The sequence below is a fragment of the Felis catus genome, chromosome C2 (assembly GCF_018350175.1).
Source record: "Felis catus isolate Fca126 chromosome C2, F.catus_Fca126_mat1.0, whole genome shotgun sequence".
Taxonomy (NCBI): Eukaryota; Metazoa; Chordata; class Mammalia; order Carnivora; family Felidae; genus Felis; species Felis catus.
Window position 1 is genome coordinate 137,871,512 of NC_058376.1, and position 24,031 is coordinate 137,895,542.

General features: G+C 38.3%; 1 protein-coding gene and 1 long non-coding RNA gene across 5 annotated transcripts in view; one reads left to right on the top strand and one right to left on the bottom strand.

Annotated features, from left to right (window-relative positions):
• The window catches only part of ZNF385D (zinc finger protein 385D), an 888,856-nt gene that overhangs the window by 86,293 nt on the left and 778,532 nt on the right, over positions 1-24,031 (bottom strand). The window lies entirely within an intron of this gene.
• Positions 2,000-11,334, top strand: LOC109491533. Its single transcript, XR_002144944.3, has 3 exons — positions 2,000-2,078; positions 7,873-8,105; positions 10,857-11,334. It is a non-coding gene; the product is annotated as an uncharacterized LOC109491533 (long non-coding RNA).

The following is a 24,031-nucleotide window of genomic DNA, read 5'->3' on the forward strand; positions in this document are numbered from 1 at the left end:
TGTCAGGTTCTGTGCTGACAGCTCAGAGCCTGGAGCCTGCTTCAGATTCTGTGTCTCCCCATCTCTGCCTCTCCCCCCGCTCATTCTCTTTCTCTCTCAAAAAATGAATAAATGTTAAAAGATTTAAAAAAAATTGGTCAGCGGCTTATTAAACATTTTGAATATCACTTCTGTATATACCAGCAGCAGATTTCTATTCTATTCTATTGTATTCTGTCTTAATTATTATATCTTAATTCTTTCATTATCAACGCTCAGCTTCATTTAACGTTGATAGAAATAAAGACATAGTTCTCAGAGAGCTGTCCCCAGACCAGTAGCCATAGAAGCAGCTGGGTTACTAGAGACGCAGATTCTCAATCTCCATCCCAGACCTACTGAGTTAGAAATGATGGGGCTGGGGCTCAACAATCTGGGTTCTAAAACCTCCTCAGAAGCTTACAATGCATATCAAAGTTTCAGAACCACTCATCTTAAATACCAGAGCGTTTTCTTCAAAGATGGGCCCTTCTTTAGTAAATAGCCAAAGTCTAGGTTTTTTTAAGATTAATCATTTGAAAATTTAACATTTACTAAATATGAACAATGGGTATCACCCAAGAAAAACCAAGACATAACAAGAAATAAAAAATAACTCCTATACACAGGCACTTGGGGGAACTTCTATCAAAGAGGGATAGATACAAAAGAGCAAATCAACCTTGGTGACCTCCATACAATTCTAAAGTCTCACAGAAGTGCTTCCCAAGTCCTTGCAATTTTCTCTTTGCAGTTTTGACCTTTGTTCTTCTAATTTTTGTTGCAGCCTGGCCCTCTGTCCCCATTAGTTTTACCTTTATGATGAATGCTTTGCTATGATTCATTTGGGGGGGGGTGGGGCATTCCCAACTTTATGAAAAAAATAAATAAAATCAAGCACAGCATTTAAAACTTTACTATAACAAGTATATGGCCCACTGTTTTATTTGCAACAAACTGACTTAGTGTTAGACATGTCTAGCTTCTTTTATCATGTACTCACGGCTCTTTTACTGAGGGAAACTTCTAGCTGGGACACACATAAAGACCACTCTGGTAAGCTGGGAGAATGCCTTCTCTGCTACTTCACTTAACAAAACATTTGAAGAAGGAACTGAAAGAGTAGTGCTTTGTTTTACGTTTGCCCTCCTGCAATGGATACAGGAACCTTTCAAATTCTCCTATATAGTGGGCAAAATGACGTGGTACAGGTATTTTTCTCCCTTAATTACATGCCCCATAAGGAGTATTTAATAACTTAATTTAACTTGTGATTATGTAGCTCACATGTTAAGTGGATGACTACATTACAAATAAAAATGAAAATTCACTTGCACTGAGCCCTAAAGTGAAAAACACGATTCAATTAAGAGTGTTCTCTCTGAGCTCAAGTGATTGATGCCTTACTTTAAATGTATTCCTGTCTTCTGTGCTTTTCAATACAGAAATGAACAGTAAGAGTCACAGGAATAGAAAAAAAAGATAGAAAAAAAAAAGAGATAATGCCACAAGAGTAGAGTGATTTTTATACAGTACCACTATGCACTGGAAGAAAGAAATTTAAAAAAAAATAAAGTAAAAGAAGAGAGGCATGTCACAATTTCTCAGCTACATTAGATAACTCTGATTTTATAAGCAAAGAAAATACCTTGTCACTAAGTACTTATGTAGTTGTGAAAAAAGTAATCTACATGGACTCACTTACCTCTTCAAAGTTTCTCAATACGTCTATAAACTTCATGATTTTTACACATTAACTATTTAATGTTTTCAAGTATGTAATGTGAGTGATAAAGTAGAGTACTTATTTAAGTGAGAGGAGCTAATTTGAGAGGTTTTGTCTGGTTCCTGCTGTGAAACCACGGTTTATGTGCATTTGGAATCCAGATAGCTGCCTCACTGACCTCTAGTGGTGGGGTCCTGAAGGGGCGGGGGGAACAATGGCTAACAGTGGGTTCTAGAAGCTAGTACAAATGATGTAATGAAGTCAAAAGGAACATGTGGCCTTGCCTACGTTTGGTCAACATTGATGGGAGCTTTCTGTAAGCCAGAAACTTCAAGTGAGTTTTAATTCTAGTGATATAATCACAAAAAAGGTTTTTGTATGAAACTAAGAGAAATCAGAAGACCCATGTTGTCTAATTGCTCAGCCAATGTTCATTACCTTTTCACAATGCCCATAATTTAATACTTTGCTTGGTGGGTGATTGTCACGTGCTAGTTAAAATGTGGGGGGAATTAGAAATGTTGAATCTAATTGTAGGGGAGGGTCAAGCTGTTGTGGGTGTTGGTATCAGTAACAGAGAAAAATGTCTTTATTTCCTGGCATGACATGTATGCTTCCCTTAAATAACCTCCAGCTTCCCCTCCAGGCAACCTGCCTGCCCCCTGGCACAACCCCACAGTCGTGACCCTCACCGTCACGATGCCTGCTCTCTAGAGAGGACAACCACTTTCAGTGTAGATCAGGGAGGGACAGGCCTCCCTTGTATTCTCTTACAGAAAATACCACCACAAGAAGTAATTTTCAAGCCTCTGCATGACAACTTCCCTCTGTCTAGAGAATGGTTACTTGCTTGGTAGATATCTACTCATCACATGTTACCTCCTCCCTGCAGTCTTGGGTATGGCTGCATTATAACACTTGTCACTGACACAGGAAGGGTTAAATGTCTGTTTCTTCTAGTAGAGAGTGAATTTCTCAACACAGAGAGAAAGACCTGATGCTACTCATCATTCTGTCCCTAGAACCTAGGATGGATCTCTAAATAGGTGCCGATTAAATGCATGTTGAATTAATTTCACATTTTGATTTTAAAATGGAAATATGCATATGGTGTCTCAATGGATTTTGTATGTGAACAGGGTTCAACTTAATTCTTTGCCATTCTTTGGCACTTTGCCTTATCTGCTGAACACACTTTAGGGGATTTTTATGGCACTTAATGCTGGAAAAGCATCTGGCACAAACACAAACTATTATTTTTTCTCAGGGAGAAGCTTATCATCAACTGCAAATTGTGCTATTTACAGGCGCTCTCTTTGCATGGAACGTAGCAAAGGAATAATATCGAGATTGTTTCATTTTCTAAAAATTTTGATAAATAACTAACAAGTTTTTTTTTTAAATCTGGGAAATGCAATGAATTATTCCAGTGATGACTCTGCAGTTTAAGATTTATCTGAAAGACTAAATTCCTATAGTAATTTTCAGTACTCGGAGAATGCTATTTTCTGTTAACGCTATTTTTAACCTTTCAAAATGAAATATATTATGTTCTAAAACAATATAGAGAAATTAATTATGACATTGTTAACCCATTTTCCTCCCTGAAAACCCACATAATAAAATACACCCTGTATTTTCTGAAAAAGAGTACCTTCCATTGGGGAAAAATTATTAAATTCCCTACATTTCCATAAATGAAGAAAGGGCTTCCCTCTATAATTTTATAGCATTTCTTTTTTTTTTTTAGTGTTTATTTTGAGAGAGGGAGAGAAAGCACATGCACATGTACACTTGGGCAAGTGAAGGAGGGGCAGAAAAAGAGAGACAGAGAGAGAGAGAGAGAGAGAGAGAGAGAGAGAGAGAGAGAGAGAGAAAGGGGAAAAGAGATAGGGAGAGAGAATCCCAAGCAGGCTCTGCACTGTGGCGATCAATCTCACAAAATGGGAGATCGTGACCTGAGCCGAGATCAAGAGTTCGATGCTTGACCGACTGAGCCACCCAGGCATCCCAATTTTGTAGCATTTCTAGTCTCTAATTCATAAATTTGAGAATTGTCCTGATTGCAACTTTAATGGACGTGTCCCAAAGATAACTTGTAAGACATGCAATTAACATGCAATTGCTAATAGGATTTATTGGGTTCACAAAATAATGGTTTATATTTGAGGCAGATGTTTTGTCAGTGTTAGGCACCATGACAGTTTTCTGAAGCAGGGTACACCAGGAAAAGACGAAGAATGATATCACATATAACGTCAAGAACCTAGACCCTTATAGGCATGATCCACCCCTGTTCCAGCTGCTGTCCATTCATTCACAAAGGACTAACAGAACTGCAGCCAGACATTCTTGTAGTTATGAGACTAGAACAAAGACAAGTCAGACTGATAAATTACATTTACACACCTCTATAAAGAATACCAGAGTAAAAACATTTGAAAAAATATGAAAAATACTCGCAAATCCTACTGCAAAGAGGTTAAATTTCATATTATATAAAGAACATCTACAAAATCAGGAGGAAAAATGCCAATGATTAGAAAAATCGGCAAAGCCTTCATAAATTCAATGAAGTAAATTATCTCAAAGTACCTAAGGCTTCTTGGTATGGGGGTTCAATAATAAAAATAAATGGCTATTTTTGGTCAAAATAAAAGAAAGCTAATGTTCATCTGTATAAATCAATTTGGTGCCTAGGTTAGAACTCTGGAAATAAAAAAAAATTGTGAATAAACTGTTATTTTTTGGAAATTGTGGGATTAGGAAGGAGAGAAAACAAAATACTTTTAAAGAAGATAAGTTATTCCAACTGGACCCACCTCAAGATACTCCTGTGACCTAAGAGATCTGAGGTGAGACATTTTATGGGCAAAACCCAGCAAAATCACCCAACTGCTCTAATAATGGTCTCTTCTTGGACTTAGGAAAATATTTGGTAGGCAGGAAAAAAGTGTTTGTTGTCATTTTTAGCCTCCTACAACCAAAGTTGCAGAAAGAAATGGCTATGGCCTTGGATTAAGTTTTGGAGGGAGGGTGAGCTGGCAAGAAACAATGGCAATGACTCCAGAAGATTGAGTTGTCTGGGCATGCATAAATGCCTGACTTCTTGTTATACCAAAATTTCTTCCTTTTGCATAAAAAAATATTTATTTTCCATGATTGACCATGGGTACAGGAGTTGTGTTAGGCACTCTAATCCCAAGAGTTTAAGGTTTAGAGAAAACTTCCACAAATGGTGAGGTGTTAATAGCACAGTATCCCTTGTGAGCATTCAGTAGCCCTTGGTGGAATTCTGGCCAGAGGGTTTCTTTTTCCTGAGTGATGTCTGGTGGAGGAACTCAGTGTGTTATGAATGCATTAAGGAAACCCTGCTGTTCCTTTACACAGTGGATGTTTGTTTGAAGCATTTACAGAATGCTCATCTGTGCCAGGTAGTGTGTTAAAGGCTTTGTATGAACATTCGCACCCATTCCTTACAAAGATCTATGAGGGAATGACACTGACCGTGAGCATTTTATAAATGGAGAGACTAAGACTCTGGAAGCTAGAACCACTCGACCACATAGTAAGGGCAATGCACGGTGTGTACCTGTCTAACTCCAAATACCACAGACGTAGCTCTTCTTCTCAGTCCAAAAGAGACTGGAACATGGAAAACAACCTGTTATACAACTTCATAGTGGCTCACCTTGCAAAGGACACAAGCAAGACTAAACAGTGCACAGATACTAAGCTCATAAATAAAAAATCTTGATTTTTGTGGTCATTAATTCATAGAATTTCACTCAGAGTCTGTCTTAGGCCCGTGCTTTAGATACTATTATTAGCAACATTCTGAAGGTCTACCTAGTTTAATTCTTTCCATGCCAGTTCCAATCAAGCGATGCTGATGCTGTAAACACAGTACGGAAAACTATGCGATATTTGTTTATATCCCAAAATGTGAAGCCTTCAGGCATCAGGAAGTATTATTGGGCACAAGTCAGCTCTTGCACAGAGAACCTTGCAGACTTGGTTAAGGATTATATTCTTTACTCTCTATTCAAATGGAAGGCTGCTTGATGGCTTTGAGAAACACAGAAACACACAAATTTTGCATTTTTGTGAGATCACTCGGCAAGAGCAAAGAACTCTGGGTGGGAGGAGAGCCAGAGTGAGAGAGGAGCAGAGGAGTGGATTCTTATCGCAGTGGCCAAAGGAAGAGTTGGCCACGCTAAGAATTAGATGATGAAAGACAAAGAAGAGAGAGAAGAGGGCACAGATTTGCTTAATGTGGGACTTAAAAATGTCAAGAATTGATGATGACCTTTGAGAGGTGGTTCAAATATGCCTCGCAGGTTTCTGGTTCTTGCAAACACACGATCGGAGGTTCCATCCCCAGAACTGTCGGTAGTGACAGAGATCTAAATGTCTGGGGAAAGAGTGTCACTTGGGTTGGGATATGTTGCGTTTCAGGAGTCTTTAAAACATCTACGTAAAATATGGGCTCTGCGATTAGCTATGTGGTCTGGAACTGAGAGATGAAGTCTAGGCTGGAGCTAAACTGGGGAGTTATCAGAAACAGATGGTAACTGAAGCCACTGGGAAATGACATTTGAAAGGCAAATAAAAGATTTTTTCCTGTTTAACCACTGAAACACAATCCTTAATCAGCTGCAACATTTGAATGAGCGAATGAAGACTCTGGTCGTGTATGGGAGAACATATTTCCAAATTCTTCACTGAGCTCAAGTATACTTCAGCACTTAGCTTCAAAGCAAGTCTTTCCTTAAAGTGCTTAAAATCTTCAAGTTTCAGTCACACGGTGAATCACTCCTTTCTTAAACTTCGCACCAACATAAGTGAACCAGGAATAAATGACACACTTCTCTCATATATAGAATGTTGTATCTCAGCATTGGGTCTCCAGAGGCTGGATTCATGAGGATAAAAGTTCTCTCGCTAGAGCAGCAAAATGAGGTTTGGTAGAAGTCCAACTACTAAAGGCCACAATGAGGTGGCCTCCAGACATGGCAGTGAGTTGTTCTCTCAGTTAAAATTGTAGCGGATGGAATGAGCCATTTACAGAGATCTTATTAAAGGGTAGGTCAAAAGCAACAAGGCAGGATGAGACTACTAATCAAGGGCTGACTGAATGTAAAAGAGAGCTGTGCTTAATGAATATTATTAACATGTCTGAAGTAAGACCGTCTTAGTTGAATAGGTCTCACCCTGGCATCTGGAAAAAGGGAATTTAAAGATTAACTTCATCTAGGTTTCCTTCTCCCCCCCCCCCCCGCCTCCCCGCCTCCGACAAATGTGGGAGAAAAACAAAACAGAAGCCCTCTATCTGTGATGACCAAAGGAGAAAGGGTTTGTTCTGTAAATCAGGTTTTAAAATTGTTTATACATGTGACATTTACAAGTCAATAATTATAAATTTTTTTTTAATTTTTTTTTCAACGTTTTTTATTTATTTTTGGGACAGAGAGAGACAGAGCATGAACGGGGGAGGGGCAGAGAGAGAGGGAGACAGAATCGGAAACAGGCTCCAGGCTCTGAGGCATCTGCCCAGAGCCCGACGCAGGGCTGGAACTCCCGGACCGCGAGATCGTGACCTGGCTGAAGTCGGACGCTTAACCGACTGCGCCACCCAGGCGCCCCTCCTTTTCAATTTTTAAACAGCTCTTTCATTTTAATGCTTTGGAGGGTGTGGGGGGCTGCTTTTGACATGTTTTTCCAACAGTATTTGTGATTAGCACTAAGAAAAGTCAAAAAAAAGTTTTCTCTAAATAAGATTTACTAAAACTTTTTGACTTTGTAAATATTAAGAAATGTCTAACCATTGAATTTTCTATGATACTATATGAATCTCCACATTATTTGAATTTACCAGGGTCAAAACAAAACTAATAAACATCTATATTTTCATGACAAGTTGGGATATTTGTATCCAATCTTAAATACCAGAGTTGTCTAAGTGATGCCTGTTAATATCATCGCTTCCAATGCTTAAACCAGCAAGTGATTCCCCCCTTGGGCATACATTAACAATTTACTTTTTGCAGACAAGTGCACAAATATGATTAGCTTTTGCAAATTGCTCTTTATTCTGTTACTAGTAAGTAATTTTTATATTATTACAGTGTAAACAGATGCTATTTTCCACTACATATTCAGCTGTAATGAGCTAATTTAATGTATTAAAACAACAAAAGAACTTCAAGAATGAGTCAGTGATTCAAGTTGCATGGAAACCAAGGGAAAAATCAAGCATGAAGTTTGCAAAACCATTCCAAAATTCTGTTTTCGATAAGGAATTGTGGAGCCCCTGTTCTTTGAGGCTGCTTAGCCAATGCTGTGTGCGCACCTTTGCATGGTGAGTCCTGCAATCCTTCAAGCGGAAGGGTTCCACATGCTCCTCTGCTCATCGTGCTCCCAAATCCTGAAACGCTATTTAGTGTCCCTCCTTTAGGTTGAAGATTACATTTATTTATTTACTTGTTCATTTAAATATTTATGTATTCAACTAGTGTTTATGCTGTGGGGCATTCCAAACAGATAGGCATTATAGGAAGTGGATCAAGAAAAGGAGATAAAGAAGATGTAGTAATGAAAATAGGATAAGCCCCAGAAGAATCTCGTATCACGGAAACCAAGAGAGATAACGACTTCTGGAAGGGAAGTCACTACTGACTGCGGCTGCTATGTCAGATAAAAGGAGTTATGGAAGTGTCCACTGGATCTTATAACATATGTATTGTTGGCAACTGTAATACAGAATAGGATCATTTAATGCTTAATCAATTGATTAAAACAATGGATTTTGGAAAGGTCTGGAATAAATGAAGGATCTGAATGCTTGGTCAAGCAGTTGCCAATTTAGGCGGCCTCCAGATGCAAACTTGGTCATCTGACACTATCATTCTGAACTAAGCACTATTATCTAATTCTGCTCACATATATTTCCATATTATAAGTGGATATCTGGAGACAGACCTGCATTTTGATTCTATCAGTCACAAAAGCACAAAGATGAGTAAACATTTTCAATAACATCAATGAGTTATTTTTAAATACTTTTACTTTTTTTTTTTATCAAAGTCCTCAGAGTAGAAAGTCTTGAAAGTTTAAATAAAGGGATAATACAAAATAACCTATAAACAAACCATCTAATATTAATCCTTTCAGATGTTCAGAGATTTTTTTTCCTATCAGCAATAGTTTCCTATAGTAGCTGTTGCTCAATATCTATTTGTTGAACCAATTATATGTTGTTATATAAAAATTAAGAACACACTCTTTAATGTTACATAAAGTACTTTATTGATTAACATATCTTCAACATTTCTGTATTTAATCAAGATTGTTTCACACCCTCATGACGATTACCACTCTTAGAGAGAAGTGATATAGCTTGGTATTGTAAGCAACAAGCTAAAAAGTGAAGGCACAGCTCCCCACTAGTTTCCCAAGTTCATTCATATATCCAACATAAACCATTTCACCTGAAAATTTCCCAGTCCCTAAAACAGAGCAATGGTACAATAGGTTTATAAGCAGTAAACTGATTTGTTTGTTATATTGAAAGTAAATTTTCAGATAAAGACTAAATAAGAGTCTAATCTTAACTTAGACTTTCCTCTATAGATTAGTATTGTAAATTGGCTACCCTCTGGTCTTCAATATCCTTCATGTCTGGAATGGCCATGACTTGTTAAGTCACCAAAACCACATGGAACCAGATGACCAGAAATGCTCAGTGCAGAAAACCAGTAAAAGAGAAATACACATCCATGTTCTCAAGTCTCTCTAGTTTAAGGCCTATTTGTTATAGCAGCTTAGTGTAAATATAACTAATCAAATCCTTTCCATAGATTTTCAGGTAAGGAAAAAAGAACATAAAGGTGCCCAGATAATGATAAAAACAGCAAATACCAAATATTTGCCAACTAATACATTCTACATACTATGAAGGGATTTTATCAAAATTAGAGTTTATTATATTAATTTCACAGATGAGGAGACTGAGATTCATAATGTCTAAGTGACTTGCCCAAGGTCCAGAAGGAGTAAGCCAGAGAGGAAATATCTGAAACCAGGTCTTCTTGTTTCCAAAACTCATGATTCTTCCATTACAACATGAAGAACTTTTCAAATAGTTCTGTCTTTAGCACAAATATTTAGGAAAATGAACTATATATTATATATACATTATATGTATAATACATATATATAAATGAATTACATACACACACACACACACACACACACACACACACACACACACACACATATAACCAGAAGGGGAGAAAAGATTTTTTTAAAAAGCCCTGATAGGGGCACTTGGGTGGCTCAGTCGGTTAAACATCCGACTTCAGCTCAGGCCGTGATCTCACGGTTTGTGAGTTCGAGCCCCACGGCGGGCTCTGTGCTGACAGCTTGGAGCCTGGAGCCTGCTTCTGATTCTGTGTCTCCCTCTCTCTCTGCCTCTCCCCCACTTGTGCTCCGTCTCAATCTCTCTGTCTCTCTCAAAAATAAGTAAAATGTAAAAAAAAGAAAAATTTAAAAAGCCCTAGTACATTTCCTACTTTCTTCTATGATCCTATATCTTTACCACAGAAACAAAACAGAATCATTTTTGTAATATAGTAGCTACTTTCTGGGGCACAATGTCAGGAATTCACGGAAGAAATTTATTTCTTCTTCTTCCTTGGCAAACAGCCAGACTATACTTCTCTTACACCTAGGTAGCTATGTGGTTGAGTAATAGACAATGACTCTGAGTGTAAAGGACCTGCAATATGTCTCACCCTGGTTTACTAACACTTCCCAAGCATAGTTTTCTAGGTTCTTTCTCTTCTGCCCATTGGATCAAACAAGCACAATCACCTTAGAAGCCACACTCTAAAGATGTTAACACCATAAAATGCAAGGGCCTGAATTTCTGAAATCACCACTTGGAAGACATGTGTCAATGGATGAAGTACATGTATTTTGGATATTATGTAGGAAAAATTAAAATATTGACTATTAGAGCTGGCATATATCTTTTGATTGATTTACAAAACAATCAGGGTTATATTAAACTAACAAATGCATTTACCTTCTTATTATGCTTTAAATCTAGATAAACAGAATTCCCAGGCAAGGAAAAGAAGAAACAGTGTGTGAGCAGATAGTCACAATTAAGTCTGCAAATTTATTTTTTTAGCTAGTCTTTGCCTAAATGAAGACCGAAGTACTCTGAAAATCTACAATTACATGATTCTAAAAGAGGCAAGTTTGTGATGTATCTTTCTTTGGTATTTCTTTGGATAGCCTAGAGTAACGAAAGACCTAGATGTGGTGCTAAACCACAGATATGGATGGACTCAACTCACCTCTATATATTACCTTCTCAATCCTTACCAAATCAATTTCTGGTATGGCCAGCACACCCAGTTTCCCCAGATGCTCTACCTGAAACCAAAGGTGGAACTATGACTGAGGATTTTCTGAGTATTTTCATCAAAGCCGAGTAATATCTTCTCATCATAGTGCAAAGGAATTTCAGTTTCTGATATCCTATTTGACTTTGACAATAAATCAAAAGATCCTGCTCCTTCCTAGAGAGTCCTGCAAGTGATTGATGACACTCCCCCAAATTTTAACGTCATGCACTTCAAAAATAAGTACTACTTTTATTTCAGGAGCCCTTCACATCCATGGCTTTTTATGTGTCTTCCTTTTTCCTGGCTGTCCTTTCTCATCACATACTTAGGAAGCGTAAAAAAAATAAAATAATTTACTCATGCCTTTAAAAAAACATCTTTTCAGCAGACACCAAGATAATCTTGTGATTCTTTTTTCAATCTTACATGAATTTCATCTATAGACCTCAAGTCCCTTTTGGAAACATCCATTCATTTTTCACCATCTTCAAGTGAAGAAGAAATATTGCCTCACAATAGGTGTGTTAATGCACACACACACACACACACACACACACACAATGAAATACAGTACTTAAACCTTTCTATAAATCTTACCATAACCCAGAACCCAAAAGAGCATGGTTCCAGGTCTATAAGCTAAGTATTAGGCATAAGTCTTACTTTAGTAAAATGGAACGAAATGAAGTTTGGATTTAATGGTTCTGAATTTAATATTTGGCTTTCTACTCGTGGACTATATGACCTTAAGAAAGTTATTATTCCCCAAATCTCAGTTTCTTCATTTGCAAAATTATTATAGAGAAGTCTATTCTTTGCTTTGTGAGGATCAAATTGGACAAGCAAAACTTCAGCGCCTTGAATAAAAACTAAATTTGAATGAGAAATTCTGGAGTCTCCATCCTGGTATTTGATTCAATATCTTTTCATCACATTAGAACCCTTTTGTGGAAGGAAGAGCTTTTTCTCTACCCAACTCTCAGACGTCCCCCCCCCCCTCCGCTTTGGGAACCTCAACTAACTGCCTCTATCAGCTCCAAGCTATACTAAAGGGAGAAGACAACATTAGTAGTCTTAGCAAGACAGGGAGAAAAGATGTTAGGAATGTTTTCATAATCATTTAGAAGAGTTATGTTAAAATAGACCCTCAGCATGAGGAAAAAAAAAGTTCGCTTTATGGGTATTTCATTTTAAGGAACTTGAGAAGTCTGAGCACCCCCTCCAGACCCCAGAGGATACAAGATCTAAAGTTGCCCTTCTCTGCTGTAGATACAGCTAAAGAAAAACCAAACAGAAGCAGATGATGGAGAGTCAGCTCTGGGGGAAATGCAGAAATCAGAGAACAGCTTATCAGCATGTCGGTAGAGGAAGAAAAAAGTAAAATAGGAAATGATGATGAGGAGATGAGGGAGGAAGGAATCCCTGATGCCCATCCAAAGGGACTAATGGATCTCTTTAGGGACTGAGAGGAGAGGTAAATGAATTTGTGAATATGCATGGTCATCTAATACATGATTTCTCTACTGGCAAGTGGCTAGATGTTCCCAACCTAATACTAGGGTTGTATGAAGGCTGTAACACAGCCTGTAACACAGCTATGTTTTTTTTTAATTTTTTAAAAATGTGTTATTTATTTTTGAGACAGAGAGAGACAGAGCATGAGCAGGGGAGGGGCAGAGAGAGAGAGGGAGACACAGAATCTGAAGTAGGCTCCAGGCTCTGAGCTGTCAGCACAGAGCACGATGCGGGGCTTGAACTCACGAACTGTGAGATCATGACCTGAACTGAAGTCGGACGCTTAACCGACTGAGCCACCCAGGTGCCCCAACACAGCTGTGTTCTTAAAAGTTGTGGCAAAGAAACAATCCAGACTTGTAAGTAAGATGGAATACAGAATATCTGCTCTGTTATAAAGTAGGAGTAGAAGGGGGCAGGAAATCAATCCCTAACTCTTTGGTCTTCTTCCTCACCAATGCCAGTTCATCCCCCCTTCAGTTGCTTACTGGGAACTTTCTTTGGGACTCTTAAGACTCAAGGGGAAAGGGTGGGATGTTATCAAGGTATCTTTTAGTTAAAACATTTTATCCTGCTATCATGGTACATTTAAAAGAAATAGGGAGCAAGCTATAGAGGTTTTGGAAACATTTCTTTTTCTTCTTCAAGTATTTTAATTCTTGTTAAGCTTACCTGAAAGGCACATTCTAAGCTTATTTTTTTCCTTTAATTTTTGGTGGGAAAATAAAGTGTTTTTATTGTTGTTTTTGGTTTTAAATTTTATATATTTTTTAATGTTTCTTCTCATAATGTTATTTTATTTTTTTATTTTAAGTTTTAATTTTAATTCCAGTTAGTTAACATACAGTGTTCCATTAGTTTGTGGTACACGATATAGCAATCCAACACTTCCACACATCACCCTGTGCTCATCAGGACAAGTGCTCTCCTTAATTCTATCCTCCCACCCATGTACCCTCTGGTAAACCTCAGAGCTGTTGTTTGTTTTTAATTAAATGCCCCGGAGCCTTGACTACCATCACACTTAGTTTCAACTCCCACTCTCTCATTTGCTCTATAATTCAGATCTGTGTCACATTTTCTCAAGACTTTTCAAGAAAACAGGAAACAAAACCACAGTTCAAACTGTCAAAAGATGTATCTTCCCTTTTGCCGTGGCTCCAGGCAAGCAGGATCTCTAATGATATTCAAGGACTTTGTGGTCAGAAGACCGGGTTCCACCTGCTTGCTGGCACAGGGAGTTTATGCAGCTTTTTTAAAAAAATATTTTTAAAATGTTTATTTATCTTTGAGAGAGACACAGAGACAGAGTGTGAGCAAGGCAGAGAGAGAGGGAGACACAGAATCCGAAACGGGCTCCAGGCTCTGAGCTGTCAGCACAGAGCCCCGCGCAGGGCTCGAATTCACAGACCGTGAGATCATGACCTGAGTCAAAGTCGACGCTTAACCGACTGAGCCACCCAGGCGCCCCAATGCAGTTTTTTTTTTAAGCTCAAGCTTCTCATTGGCAAAGTAGAAGTAACAATCCATGATTACCTGTTCATCGATGCTTGCGTCAAATGTTGTTATAATCTGCCCCATGTACTAAACTATGTGTGAGACACTAGGGCTGTGGTGGTAGAACAAAAAAAGGGGGGCGGGGTGGGGAGACAGACTCAGTCCCCGGGAAGCTTGGCATCATCATAAGGATTAAGGAGTCACTGAATTTAAACACATTAAATGCTCCATACATGATAGTTATATCTATGATTGCTCACGACACTGTTATTATTATGACACAGAGACCAATCCTGGTGCAGCTTATGAGGCTTTTAGGGGATTTCTAGATTTCCATTCAAAAAAAAAAAAAGAAAGAAAAGAAAAAGCAAAATGAGCAATTTGCTTTCAGATGAAGCGTGCTTCTCCCACACTAGACTGCTGTTAGAATAACCAAAATGTATTTGCATGCACATATGCATGAATCATATTAAACTGCCAGCATGTGACCACTTTGGACCTATAAAATTAGCAATTTCACATGGCCCATTCTAATGTCAGCAAGTGGGGATTGGGGGAGGGCATGAAAAGATGTATGTGGGAAGGAGAACAGTGATGAATAGTACATGCTGCAAAAATTTCACTCTCTTCAACATCATATTTAACTAAATATAGATTTCTGATAATTAGATTTTAAAATATTCTTAAAAAGGGAACATTTTGGCTTCCTTCTAGCTATAGTTCCAATATGAATTCTCAAGCCTAATAGAAAACACTTTTAAAACAAAATCCTCGGGGTGCCTGGGTAGCTCAGTCAGTTAAGCATCCCACTTCAGCTGGGGTCGTGAACTCGTGGTCTGTGAGTTCGAGCCCCCGCATCGGGCTTTATGCTGATAGCTCGGAGCCCGGAGCGTGCTTCAGATTCTGTGTCTTCCTCTCTCTGCCCCTTCAGAGACACACTCTGTCTCTCTGTCTCTCAAAAATAAATGTTAGGGGCACCTGCGTGGCTCAGTTGGTTAACTCAGCTGAGGTCATGATCTCACAGTTTGTGAGTTCGAACCCCGCGTCGGGGTCTGTGCTGACAGCTCGGAGGCTGGAGCCTGCTTTGGATTCTGTGTGTCCCTCTCTCTCTGCGCCTCCCTGGTTCACACTCTCTCTCTCAAAAATAAACATTAAAAAAAATTAAAAAAAATAAATGTTAAAAAAATTTAAATGAAATCCTCTGTGCCCCATATCTGAAACAAATGCAAGTGGCAGTTGTATACAAGTTTGTATCTGCCAGTTATACACCAGATAATATTCTGAGTAAATATTCCAAATTGAAATATGTCCAGCAACTTCCAGCAATCTCCCCCTTCTTCTTCTTCCCATTGCTGTTCATCCTTCACCAAGTCATTCCAGCACATGTTGAGTTTATGCAACAGTTACTGAATGCCTACGATGGCCAGAAACTATTCAGACACCGTGTGTTCAAAAACACAGGTAAGGGAGTAAATCAAAGCACTTTACAAAGAAAAATAGCCTGTGAGGTTCATTATCTGGCACTACAAAATATCACTACCCTCTGGTTTGGGAGTTCGAGCAACTGCCTCACTCAAGGTCCTGAAACTCAAGGGTTAAAGATCTTGCGATTCAAACCGAGTCTGTATTCCGTGAAGACGGATATAATCACTGCCATCAATTGACGAGTTATGCATAAAGCGATAGTGACAAACAAGGCCACAACCCATCACAGGTCCCTGAAATTACTCATGTAGTACCAAACCTCTAGCGAGTGAAAGAACAGGTGGCCCTCGCCCTGTAGGCTGCGGCTCTAAATCTTCCCAATGGACTGAGGAATAAGCACTTCACCATTTAACAGGAGCAGAGGAAGTCACTTCATCACCGGCCTGTCGCATGAATTGCTGACATAAGAAACTTTTCCTTACCTAGAAAACCACAAGCACCGAGCGATTGCTTATCAGTTGGAAAATGCCTATTTCTCCTCCCACCACCCCTCCGCCGACCACTGACAGTCTCATATCTGGAAATCAAAGCCAGTTCTCTTTCAGGAACATTTTGGTGCTCTAAGCATCTGAACTCCAGTCATCTTGCACTAATCCTAAGCAGCAAACCTTTTGCGAATCTGTCAATGGCATATAAATTTACTTATAACTATTGCTGTGCATCAATTATCCATCTATATGACTCAAAATGCCAACTGTCTGATACCTGAACAGCAGTTCACTGGATATCATTTTTGAAAAATGTTAGGTCAAACCCACATCTATTATAGAAGATCTTGCGGCTTAGGATTAGAAAGAGAGAAAGAGAAAACCCAGAATCAACCTGTCAGTTACTAAGTCAAGCTACAAATTGCTCCTAGAATTAATTCCTACCTATATTTAAAAAAATAACTTAGTGACTCTGTATGCTTAACGCCTTACTGGAAAGAAGAATCGGCCAAAAGGATAGAACACATTGGCAGGGGCCAATTAACATGCAATCATCTAATTGATGAAGAAAGATAAAGGAAGAATTGGACACTTAGCAGTCCTTGCCACAGATATGTAATTTGTGATTTTGGAAAGACACCAAGTTTGATAAACATGACCATTTTGATGCCAGTATCAAATACAAGAAGGAAAGAAAATTAACTCTAAATCCTACTGTGAGTCTGTTGCTTTGCTTACAACACTCCCTTTAAGCCTCAGTGACATCTTGCACAGTAGTGTTATCATCTTCATTGCACGAGAATCTGAGATTCATAGAAGTTAAACAAACTGGCTCAAAGTCATACAACAAATATGTGCTGAGACCGGATCAGCCTGATCCAAGGTCCCTTTGTCTTTCCATTTCATGAATCTGGTGCAGACAGTAACCTGGAAAATAACCCCTTTCTCATCTGAACTTGCATTTTGTGGACGAGGTGCAAAGCTGAAATGATGGTCTTGGTGATTTATCAAGGGATCATGCAAAGATTCGAACAGATTGCCACATCAACACTCTAGAATGTTTACTATAGCAGGCTTAAAATAATCCTCCCTCCCCTGCCCCTCTCCAAGCTCACCAAAAGGTAGTTTAGCTCTCTTGCACAAAGAAACTGGAACTAAGCTCAAACTCCCTCAGCAACAAATCACTCGCATGCTGACCTGAGAAGGAGAGCTGGAGCACTGCTTTTACACCCGCCACTCAGTCGGATAAGCACAGCTGGGCTGGGGAGACCTCTTTTCCGAAATTCTGTTGCCAAGCTGAATTTTATGATCTTCACTGGCAGAGGATCAAATACAAACTCTTAACTTACAGCCAAGTTATCTTACAGCAGCTGTTGGCAGAACTAATTTAGAATGCAAATCTAGCCCTTAATCTATGGGAAAACTGTTGCAGTGATGGATGGCTTTTGAAGCAATAGTTCATGAAAGACACCCCTGATGCCTTCTAGTATTATGGAAGGAGAAATATTTAGCCGCCATTTGTGTTTATTTGTTTTCTTTTGAGCAATTGCCTCTATAGGGCGAATTAGAGCCTCATGGAAAGAAGTCCAGGTGTTTAAATCTTCCTCAACTCTCTTTTCCACATAAATAAAATTGAGATCAGAAGACAGATGTGTAGACTGAGTTTCAGATAATGTGTTCTTAGGACCTCGGACTCTTTCATTTTAGGCTAAGTCATCCAGAGAACAAGGCAATGGGGATGTAACAATTTGCCTAGATTTTTACACCATGGCAAGAAAGTAGGAAGGTCGGCACCCATCACTCTGCCTCTAAAGAATCCGGTTACTCTAGGTATGAATTATCAAATAAAGTTGATAATATTTTTTTTTCTTTTTGTTCATTTAATTGCTGGTGAACAGTAACCCTGTAGAACACCTAACACTTAAGAGTTCCCTGAATCATTCCACAGCTGTGATCCTCATCTTTTCCATGGCACAAAATCTTAGAAAATATTCACTCCCAGTTATTAGGAAGTGTCATAGTATTCTATTGAGTTACTGAAGAAACCTGGGCTTCTGTAATATCTATGAAGATCTCATCTTATGACAGCTGTCAAGAGTTGGGGCAAGAGAAAAATGTATGTCTCTATCTGTTCCTGTTTTGTTAGGCACAGAGAATAATTATTGTGGATCTTCAAGTCAACTCAAAGAATTGGTAGAATAAGAATAAAGGGAAAGTGCTCTAATGGGTAAAGAATTCAAAAAGGGAAGATACATCCACTTTGGGTTTTTTATTGTTGTTCTTTCAGCTTGGATTTGTATGGAGAGGAGAAAAGTTTGTAGTCTAAGTAATTTAACTTTGAAGATTAGGCTAGAAACTCTCTTTAACCCATGATGTACCTCTAACTAGTCACTTCCACATATGCTCACTGCTCCACATGAGCCGACATGCACAAAGGGAAAAGCAAAGTGGCGCCACTGTTCATGTCTATTTGTGATCCCGCTTTGCCCTGACCAGATGCCACTGCTTGTCACCTGCTAGTTTTCTTAGATACATAGTTGTCTCTATTCCTGATATACATGAGTCTGTGGGAGATTGGGGCTTCCGTTGGGATTCGGAAAATACCCTGAAATCACTGGGACTATTTTGGAGGCAGATCTAACATAATTTGCAACATTTTTACCAGATGAACCAAAAATGGGGAGCTGGAGCTGGATCTATTACAGTTAAATATTCCCGTATGTCCTCTAAGATGAGGTGCTACTAGAGCCCTTGATCATCCTAAATCTTCCTGGGGATAAAACAGTGACAACTTATCTGGAAACAAAGCTCACTTCATTTTCATTTACCGTTCCCCTAACCTAACTAACATGTGGGTATTTACATCACTGACCATTCATCTTATTTGTGGATGCATTACATGATGGAAGGCCCTAACAATGTGTTTGGTATTAAGTTACCAAGCAAAGCCTGGATCCACTGTGAAGCCATCTAATGTCCTTGGACAGACCAAATATTTTGAAGTCAGAAAATAAAGCAAGCTCACAGGAGGGAGACCATATTTGTTCACTAAGGGTGAATGAACTAGGGCAAAGGGAGCTTCTTCCATCTCCCCTAAGAATGTCTCTGTTCCTTGTCATGGGACTTCCCTGGTTTGAGTATGAAAGAAGAGGAAATTGGGGGAGGGCTGACATATCATAAAGCTTAGGTGAAATGGAGCTTCGACATCGATCTGTCTATCTATCTATCATCTATCTACCTCAGGGGAGCATCCTGATATTTACTTAGCCATTAACTTATACACTCAATAAATATTTATTAAGCACTACATATCAAGCACAGCTGTAAGTTCTTGATAAAACAGTGAATCAAACAGACAAACAGTCTTTGTCCCAAGAGAGCTTATATTCTAATTGGCAGCGGACAATAAACATAATAAATAAGTAAATCATGAAGTATATTAGGATGTAATTAGTTCTTAGGGGAAAAACCATCAGGTAAGGAGAGGAGGAATGACAGGGGCTGAAATCCTAAACACAGTGGTTGCATCATGAGATGGTAATATTTGAATAAAGCTTTAAAAAATGTAGAAATCCGAGGAAAGGGAATTCCAGGCAGAGAGAGAGAGAGCCCATGCAAAGACATAGAGGTAGGAATGAGCCAGGTGCATTCTAGGTATAGTAAGAGCTGCGTTGGAACGAAGTTGAGGTAAGTGAGGTATTTGCATCAGGAGAAAAACTTAAGGGGATACTAAACAATTCAGGGATCGAGATGAATAATATTTTCATATTATTTTAAAAAATTAAATATTTATTATTTAAGAAAATTAAAACCAAAACAAACAAAATCTATTGTGGACAAAATATTCAAATTAAATAAGACCCTGTACTTGTGCAACCCTGCCTCACTCACCTGGTTCCAGTAAAAATTTATCTACAAAAATGGGTGGCCAGCATAAAGACCACAGTCTGCCAATTTTACCTCTTTACTATTACATTTAATATTCATTCTGATTACTCACTTTTTTAGCAACCCTTATTAAATTTTGTGCCTGAGTGCCTCAATTGCCTTACTCCAGTCCCGGCCCTGCAAAAGGGGCCAATGTGTTTGCAGAAGAGCAACTGAGGGGGTGATGGGAGGAGAAGAGGTCAGAAAGGCTCCCGAAGTCCATATTTCATAGGGTTGGAGAGACAGTCTAAGGATTTTGCCTTTTAATGTAAGCGGAACGTACCACATTGGAGGATTTTAAACAGAAAAGCCATCTGGTTTCAACTTACCAACTTAAAAATGTTGAGTAAAAGGAGTAGAAGCTAAGAGAATAATTAAGAGGATGTTTGTAATCATCTAAATGACAGTTGATGATGGTGGCTTGGACCAGTGTGGTAGCAAGAAGGTGGTGGAGAGGTCAGATTCTGGATATATTTGGGAGGTAGAACTAACATAATTTGTGTAACATTGAACATAGGGTGAGAGATAGTAAGAAAGGGTGATTTCAATATTTTTACCAGATGAAACAAAAACACGGAGCTGCCATTATCAGGGAAATGCAGATTTAGGGAATGAGCCTATAGTTATGAACATTTTCAATCTGAGTTACCTCTTAGCTAACCAAGTGAAAATACTAACTAAGCCATTGATATTCAAATATGAAGTTGAGGAAACAAATATGGGTGCCATTTTGATATCAACATAATTAACTTATTCCTCTCCTCCACCTCCAGATACTGAAGTCATTCTCCTGTAAACCAGAATTGAGAAACTTTTTATAGAGAATACATCTCTTCATCAGATAGAACTACATTAGGGCCTACTCTTTCAAGGTTCTTCAGCGATACAGTGGTTGGTTTAAAAACAACAAAAACCCCACACTGATTTCTATACCTTTGGTGGAAATACCTTTGATACAATCTCTGTTTTCACTGAGCTTTTAATTCTCAGCATTTTTTTTTTAATTTAAAGATTGACAACATGTTTCAAATTAGAGATTACATGGTAAAATTTTAGTAACTGGATCCCACCCCAAATGTCTCACTTCCCAAAATCTGCATTAAATTTTCTGCCAACATGAAATGTGCCAACGAACTACAATGTAACTAAACATATCCACCCAGAAAACACTAGACGAAAAGGAGAAAACTCTCCTTGAGTTATTCAAAATAAAGGTCTGTCCTTTCACATCAGCCTCCAATAAATTGTAATGAATTTTTTCAGACAATCTGAGTGTTTTATGAATGTATAAACACAGCCCCTTCTTTGGGGCTGACGTTCAAAGTTTGGCATTAGGTTATATGCTGTGGCTACTGTTTAAAAGTAAAAAAAGTCATATGGCAGGCTAAGATGCCAAGTTCTTTGTGGCAAACCATTTGACTAGCCTCTCTGGGCTAAGAAGAGATGAACTATTCTGACCTACTCTTCATTATAACATCCAGTCTGCTGACTGCTAATAAAGAGCCACAACAGTGGGTGCATATATTCTCGTTAATTGTTAAACCTGCATAATGACATAGCATCTCTCACCCGAAGAGATCAGCTCCTATCCTGGTAACAGAGCCAAGACAACAGATCTATCAGTGAACCAGCTTGAGCTGTTAGCTCAGCCTTTAAAAACCAAACCCCATTTAGTGTTGTGTGGTTTATATGCTTCTGCATGGATCGCTTTCTTGTTAAGGGATGCCATTTGCCCTCATTTTGTTTTGGGGATTAAAGTAAGAACTAATAATACCTGAATATCGTTATCAAAAGAAAGCAGCAGTCTCTCTCCTACTGTTGTCCTATTACACACAAAAAATAGAAATATATCATTATCATAGGAAGCCCAGCCACACAGGAAACTTGAGGTTTTTCTAATTCATCCTATTTAAGGGAAAGGCATGAAATCTAATCAAATCCGCATTATTTTGTAAGTTCATCTTCCATTCAGTTTTCTTTATACTTTGCACTCTAAACGTTAAAATATCTCCTATGCTTCTCTAAATTATTGTTCTGGATTTTATAAAGTAATAAAACACAACAAAATGCAATAAAAAAAGAAAAAGTATCTTTGTGGGATGCACCGAGGACATATTAAATGTTTATTTAATCATACGTTTATTTTAAATACTTCATGAAATCAATAAATATTTTACCATGATAATGTTCTATCATTGCTGTAGTACTTATCTGAACATGCTCCTGTTTTAAGAAATAGAAGTTGGCTTAGAGAAATAAGAAATAATTTTACTTCGCATAACATATATTGCAGACACAGCAAAGAGTAATGCTGAGTTTGAGCAATTGATTTTAAAACATTTACTGCTCAATGTCTTTTTAAACCATGAAGATAGCTACTTAGTGTTACTTAAAATAAGATGAAAATTAAAGATAAATATTCCCTAGCCCAAGCCAAAACATAAAACAAAAAACCTAACTTAGGAAACCATTAAAAATCAACAAAATTAGACTTGCAAACATTCTACTAAAACATATGCTAAACTGTTTTTTTACAGAAGTCCTGAATATTCATTGAATTATGATTCGCGGGATTTTAATTTCTACAATGACTGCATTAAGAACGGAAAAAAAGTTGATATGAAAGTAAGGAAACAATAGATCATAGGCTACTATTTGAATTAAGAAAGCCAAAGCATGAACATAATAACCATATCGCACAAATGATCGAGCAAACCTTGAGAGCTATTTCAGGAGAATATTTCATAGGAGAAAGCAGAGTTAAAGTTAGACATGACAACTCAATGAGACCCAAATGTAAATGATAAAACCGTCGACAAAAGCCTTGAAGGGAAACGCTTTCCCCATCGAGGGATGATTTGTACTGGCCTCCAGGTGTAATATCATGTGCACTGATGAGCTGATCAACAGAACAGAACTTCTACCCAGCTGTAATCAAGAGTGATTGATGGTTGGGACAAAAAAGTTGATTATCATGACAAGTTCGCTGATGCAGAGAAAATAAGCCCTGCCTGGGAAATGGATAAAAAACCTGTTAAGAGACTACCTTCTGAAACCTTATTTATAAAGGCATCTGAGAGAAGGTGTAAGTTGTACAGACCGATCTGATATCCCGATAAACCTGGTAAGAATAAATTTTCCCTACCTCCACCTCCACAGATTTCCTATGGAAGGAATTTAAAAGCTCATTTAGGCCCAATAAATAGTAAACCACATACGCTCAATGTTACCCGGGCAATTCTTAAACGTTCTCTCTCTGCTTCTCAAAGTATTACTGAAACATCACAGGTGGACGCAGAAAATTAAACTTGCATAGCACACCAGGCCTCCGTTTACCCTCCGCAGCTCCCTCCTCACAAGGAATAAGCTCCCCAAATGACTGCAACCTTTACCACTATCACATTCAATTAACATCAAAACATAGATTTGGACTGAGACAACAGATCCCAGAGGCAGTATTTAGCATCTGCAATGAGGTTTGGCAGGCTTGAAAAAGGTGAATCTGGGCCAGAATGGTGGGTGTACAACAGTGTTCTAAAACAGTGGCTAGATTATACAGAGATCTAGAGAGTACGAAGGAAGGCATCCATGTTTTTCAAGTTCTGGTTCTAATGTCATATAAGAAATTCTAGCACCATAATCCTAATGCAGTGTGTAATTTATAGCATGCCTGGTACAATTTCAATCTCCTGAAGCTCACGGTAAAATCAAATGACCACTTTTAAACTGGTCATCATAAGAAACTTACTGTGAAGGAGATAAAATGAATGGATATGTACATCTCATCTATAAGGAAACTTTGGCCCTGTGGACCCTTGAAAAAGGTACAATTACTCTAGTTAATTAATACAGATAACAGGAGTCAGTGAAACAGACAACAGATAGCAACTGTTAAGAAAGCCAGGATACAAAGGGCTACAAAACCCAAAATGACAAAAGAATAGACACTAACATAAACTACCTTTTTCTTAAATTCCTTTGCTCTTCTGCCCAGAAACAAATCCCTCTACTGTCCTAGT